Genomic DNA, 6,532 nt, shown 5'->3' with positions numbered 1-6,532 from the left:
TTTGGTTCATGCGATCATCTTTTATCATGAATCCCAATGTTTGCAACTTTCTCTTTTATATCAAATCGAATCTTTCTTTCAACCAATACAACATTTCACTATAAACTTTTAAAATATAATGAATATCATCATATTACACTTCTATAAAATTATGTAATTTATTTGTAATTTTATAATAAAATAAATAATAAATTAAGAAAAATGAGTCGATACCTATATTGGAAAGACGAATAATTGCATTGTTTTCTTATATAGTTACATAAAAAAAAGCAATAAACTCACGATATTGAAATTTTGCGACGTCTTATTTATCTATATTTTAATTTTTTTAAATACTACTTAAGTAAAAATGCATAACAAAATCTCAACCTATTAACATTTTTAATAAATTGTTTAATAGTATAATAAAATATGTTGTTCTCACATGCTTTAAAAGATAAGATTAGATAAAAAAAAATTTACTTAATGAAGGAATAAAATTGCTAACTTTTATGGTGAACCCCATGTGATGACTTAATAGATTAGAATGTTCATCGTCTCAGGTGTAGCTTAAATTTAAGTCGTGCTAATCGTATTTATTGTTTAGACTTTACCTTCTTATTATAATTCAAAAAAAAATGATAACTTATGTCTAATTTTTTTAATCCAAAATGAATAATTCAAATTTGTTAATCAAATTTTCTGAGTTGGAATTATTTTCAATTTGAATTATTTCTTGTTTTGTTTTTGTTTGAAATAAAATAAATCAAATTAATCGAGTAGAACTTCCCCTGCCGTTACCTAGACTAAAAGTTAACAAAGCAATATGTATGTATATAAGCAAAGCAAAAGGTACTGAAAAACAAGAAATGAATTTTCCATACATTGAGAAGCCCACACAGAAAGAAACAAGACCACGGAGTTAGACAAAGCAACAGATACACAAAAACCCAACAAAAATAAAAATTTACAGAAACCCTCATTGCATGTTTACTAGCACAAATAGGAGGGGTTTCACATGTGATATAATATAATATTCAGACAAAATATGTCTTAAGCATACTCAGCACACTCACAAAGCCGTGAGTCTTGTTGGGAGCCTTTTGCATTCTAGATATGACAAGAACATTTCAAAAAAATAAAAAATCTCTTCATCAGACATCATGATGGCCACAGAGGTGACCAATTAGTCTGTACTGTTCCGGAAGCAACGATGACACTACTTCTCCATTGAGGGGAAAAAACTCACCGTCAATGCCACAACCATTATGCGTGTGTTTCCCAGCCTTAATTTTGACAGATTTTACCTAAAAATTTTAATGGAAGCTATAGTTACATGGTTTAAATAAGATGTAGATATTTGTGCATATAAAACACCCATTAAATATCATGGAGTAACTATCCCTATGGAAGAGCACTAACTGCAAAACATATGTTCAAACCAGTAATAGTTATTTCATCAAAGCACCCGGTCCAGTTGCACCAACAATTGTAACAATAATTTTGAACTTGGATGGACTCTTATTGGTGCAATGACCAAGTTGCTGTATTCGGAGTTTAAGATTGTTCATGGAGTAAAGGAAATTTTACGCTCATACCTTGACATATTCAACATATGGCAGTGAAAGGTGTTTACCCATCTATAGTAGCACAAAAAATCTCATCAACTGGAGTCGCCCACTCTCGTGAACTAAGAACATATCCATGGTGTTGTCATCGGGTTTAGCTCTTGGAGCCACCACCTGAGAACTCTGCACAGTTCTGTATGCATGGTTGCACACAAGGATGCCAAGAAATGGCCCCTTAGTTACAATCCATTCATCTTCGACTCTTGGGTGGGTTCCTTCTTTGCTACTGACTCGAGATCATTTCGTGGCGCTGGTAACTCGATTGGATTCTCCACATCCCAATTAGCTTCAGTGCCCCATTTTGGTTCAGCATCCCAAATTGGACCTAGATCAGACAATGTCGAAGATATATCCTCTCTATCATTTGTTGCAGCATTACCTGAAGAACATCTAGAAGGATCATGTGCTGCAGTCGATCCACTCCATCCTTTATCTGTCCTAGATTTTGATCTGGTCCTACGCCAGTTTGGAGTTGTTGAGGGTGGTAACTGAGGGTGAATAACTTCAAGCTCGGCTGTTACATTGTTTCTCCCAAACGACAACCGTTTAGCCTTAGGATCAAGGCCACGCACATATTCAGATGGTTCTGTGCTGGCATGAGTGCTACTACAAGTGTCCATCTCACTTACAGATGTTCGGCTAGGAGTCATTATTGAATCAATACTAGATAAACTAGAGGCTCTAGGAATGCCATCTGCGTTTGACCTCCTCATAATGTCGGTGGACAAGTCTGACATGTCAACTACATCCCTATCAGTTGAGATTTTACCTTCTCGATCCTCTTTGGCTACTGTAAGGTACTCCACTTCATAGTGGTATTTTGGCAAACAAAAAAACTTTAGGAAGCCAGCAACAAAATATCGTAGTGGACCCAATTATTTCTGATATTTCTCAGATAGTTCTAAGACTGCAAGACATAAGAAAAAGATACAAACAGACAGTTTATCCTTCCCACACTAGGAGATAATAAAATACGGAGGAGTTACTCTATGCAACACCATACATACACTCATAAAAGATTTTCTTCATTCAAACATTATATATGCCTTTCCTGAATCTAATGTGCCTTAGGCAACTTACAGCCAAAAGATTCAAAGAAAAGTAGTAAAGATGGCTAGTCTAGAAGTAGTTCTGACGTAATTTCAATTATAGGCACAAACTTATGGTATGACAACGGGAAAACAACCAAGGATGAGGTACAGAAATAACTTTTTCCTGAACCCATGGAATGCGAAAAAGACAAAAAGGGAAATCAGACACTCTTTTAAAATGTTACATGAGTGCAACATATATGAGGATGAATGCTCAAAACGTTCTAAAAGGAAATTCATAGTCAGTAGGTGTAACTCACACTCTAAATTCAGGCATCTTTGAACGTATGATGCTAAGATATGTTACATTGAAGCATTTTGAACGCATTTCAAGAGAACAGAGGTTGACTGGATATCGAAACCAAAAGATTTCTATTTTGTTAACAAGGATATATTGTCATGTTACCAATACATACCATTACTGACAAAACCATAATAGGAGACTGTCATCCCAAAGTGAATAAGACCAGTTTGAATCCACTCAATATCAAAAACATCTATAGCAGTTAGACCACCTTGAAACCAACAAGAGCTCAATTGTAGGCAACAGGAAGGAAAGTTGGAATTTGATACATCTATAAGAAGAAAATCATGGTATTCACAATGCGTTAGGGTCCATCAAGGTGTTTTTAACCAATTTAAGACACATGGATCAATATGGTTTTGAAAAACACTAAAATCAACCTATAAAGGGAGTGAAAAAATAATCAGCACACAAAGCAAATCTCGTCTTGAATGCCAAGCAGCATTACCTTCATAATAGAAATCGCAGCGGAGACTTGATTTCTAACTCCAAGAACAATCCAAATCAATGAATTATCAGAACCTGCCGGTATAATTCCAATAGGTATAGAAATTCCTTCTTTTTGATTGTCTCTACTAAGCAGACCATTTAGAACCTACACATTTACCAAGATAAAGTAACTAATTAAATGATAAAAACAGAAACATTAGTAGAGAACCTAATAAAACTCAACACCCAAAGAACATTGAAGCTTTATACTCAATATTATGATTCCAATATCAAAAAAATACTCAGCCGTCCCTATAATGGAGATAAAAAATCTGATGGTAGCAAGTACTGCAGGTATTGGAAGGAAATATACTAGAACACAAGCGAGATACAGTTCAAAGGTTTTAAGTTTATATCAGCTTCTGAAGAGGAAGATGACAATGAAAAGGAGCAGGATGCGGACGGTTATCATTCAGGAGAACATTAAAAGTGAAGGAAACATGGAGTTTTCATTTGATGATGATGCTTAAGGCGATTAATCTTAGAAATAGATTAAGAAATTTATTAGACACAGAACAATCATTTAAATTTATTAATGTTCAATATTTTATGCACCATTTTGCTCCGGCAAGTGCTTTTCTTGCACCTCAAACAATATCGGGCTCCTAATTTCTGCTTACACTCTTGAAAATTGAACAACAGGTTATCTAGAAAAATAAATAAATATGAAACATCAATCAGAATTTAACTAAAATTGAAATGGCTAATCTCATTGATAATCCCATCACCACCAAAGCATATAATTCCTGAAAGTAAGTAAAATGATCTAAATTCATATTAACAGGTAAGATGATGATAACAATCATTAAAAACATAAACAAAGCTAGAATAAGTAGTTAAATTTTGAAGCAGTACTATCATCAAGGCATGTGTTGATGTCAACAGTAGATGCCAGCTTTTTAGCATGGCCTGCAGATGTTGTTTTGACTACCTCCAATTTAAATCCAGCAAGCTGTCACGGTTTGCATTTACAACAAGCCTAAAGTCTGTGTTTCTTATTGACTATAAGAATAACAGGAAAAAAGAAAATAGACGTAGAACTAAAGAAAAAAGCAAGAATTTATAGAAAAATGAATAAAGCGTGCCACAAAAGAAAAGAGGATTTTTTGGTAAATAATACATAAAAAAAAGTTACTATAATAGTTGATATGTACCAAAATAATAAAAATGAATAATGCAACATTTTTCTGACACTAGATCGCCATACCAAAAGGCGATTTAGCCTTCTTTTCCCAATAATGCCGGTCAAAAAGGGAGCCAGGAAAGAGTAGCCGATTTAGCCCCCAAGGCAACAGAGATTCTCTGTCCCTCACAGGGCCAAAATGACCCCTCCCTAGCACTAATTAGACTGGCCAGTGCGTGCCTCACTCGGCTTCCAGTCCCTCCCTACACCATTCTCTTTTTTTTTTTTTTTACCAGCATTATTGGAAAAAGAGAGGGCTAAATCACTTTTCGGTATGGTGATTTAGTGTCAGGGAAAATGTTACACTATTCATTTCGTGATATTTAGTGAATAATTGACAAAATATACTATTTTGGTATTTCTTGAATTATTTAAAAAAAAAGATAATTATCTGAGAAACTAATAATAAAAGCATACACAATCATAAGATGCATTGACACATCAATGCAAGTTCATTTAAGAGAAAATTATATTATGGATTTTATTCATCTTATGGGTGGATAAGGTGGATAGGAAGAGAACTACAGACTAGCAACAACAATTATGATCAAGGACAACTGATTAGTGATTCCAAAGTATCAAATTCATAAATAATATGGAAAATTAGAAAAATCTATATAAACTGGTAAGATAAAAGATACAAAACATACCTTAAATATGGGTTCGACAATTCCATGGAAAACTTTACTAAAACGACCCATTCAGGTTTGGAATTATCTCTGCAATAGATCATTCCAATAAGGTTTAATTTTGGGTTTTTGTTTGCAATCATCCTATTTAGTTTCTTTTATCTTTATAGGTATCCTACAATGTTGGTGTTAGACATTTCACTGTGCATTCTTACCCTCTTAAAAAGGGTGCTTGTGGCTTTTCGGTTTTTATTAAACCAAAGAGAAGGCATAAGGATTTTCGATTCTTGGCTTCTAGTGTAGAAGAGGCGGTTCAATGGGTTGGTGGGTTTGCTGACCTGCAGTGTTATATCAATTGTTTGCCTCACCCTTAGTTTCTTCGAAGAAGAAAGCTTCTTCTAAATTGGTTCCGATGGATACTCCACCTGAGCTTGTGTTCAAATGCAAGAATCCTCCAAAAATGCGATTACGGCGATTACGGCGACAATTCCATTGAATATGGAAAACTTCTTCTAAATTGGTTCCCATTCCTTAAATATGGGTTTGACAATTCCATTGAAACCCACCTGAAAAGGAAGGAGGAAGCGGCGGCGATTACGGCGACGAATGAGATTCCTGTCGGAAAGAGTTAGGTTTGGATAAAGCGGATTCGTTGGTTGTAACTTAAAATTGAAGAAAGCACCTTTGTCTTTTAGGTTCTTCTTATTTTCATTTTAATTTATCTTTGGTCAAATATGAGAATCTACCTTTGTTGTTCCATTTTTACTTTCTTTTGCATATTTTATTCAACTACTGCTCCATTATTTTTATTATAAAATATCATACTTGTGCTAAACATTCTCAATTTTTAATTTCAGTCTTATTTAAACTTTAAAATAACCAAAGCATTAGTAAACAATTATAATCTTTTTGTCAATTTAAGGATTAAATTTGTAATCATATAGAAACACTGTGTTTACGATCTAATTTGCGTTATTTTAAATATGTATCATCTCATATTTGAGCTAATATTTAATATACAAGTGTTAATAGATAAGACATATGGGTAGCAAAGTTGGGTGTTCACACAATAGTTGAGTGTTGAGAGTCGCTGAAGAAGGAAAGAGGTGTTTCTCTATATGTGTGCGTAAAGAAGGAAGAAGAGTATTTATAAGAGAAGGTGGGCCTCATTTAACCTTAGATTTTACACGTGTATAATACGGCTTTCATTGTGTCGACCATATAGGGAG

At 34.0% G+C, this 6,532-nt stretch overlaps 1 pseudogene; it reads right to left on the bottom strand.

Moving 5' to 3' along the window:
* Window positions 1-832: 832 nt before the first annotated feature.
* Window positions 833-5,831, bottom strand: LOC108462627 (sphingoid long-chain bases kinase 1-like; annotated as a pseudogene).
* Window positions 5,832-6,532: the final 701 nt, after the last annotated feature.

Source organism: Gossypium arboreum, chromosome 13 (genome assembly GCF_025698485.1).
Source record: "Gossypium arboreum isolate Shixiya-1 chromosome 13, ASM2569848v2, whole genome shotgun sequence".
Taxonomy (NCBI): Eukaryota; Viridiplantae; Streptophyta; class Magnoliopsida; order Malvales; family Malvaceae; genus Gossypium; species Gossypium arboreum.
This window is presented reverse-complemented; position numbering and strand designations above follow the sequence as displayed.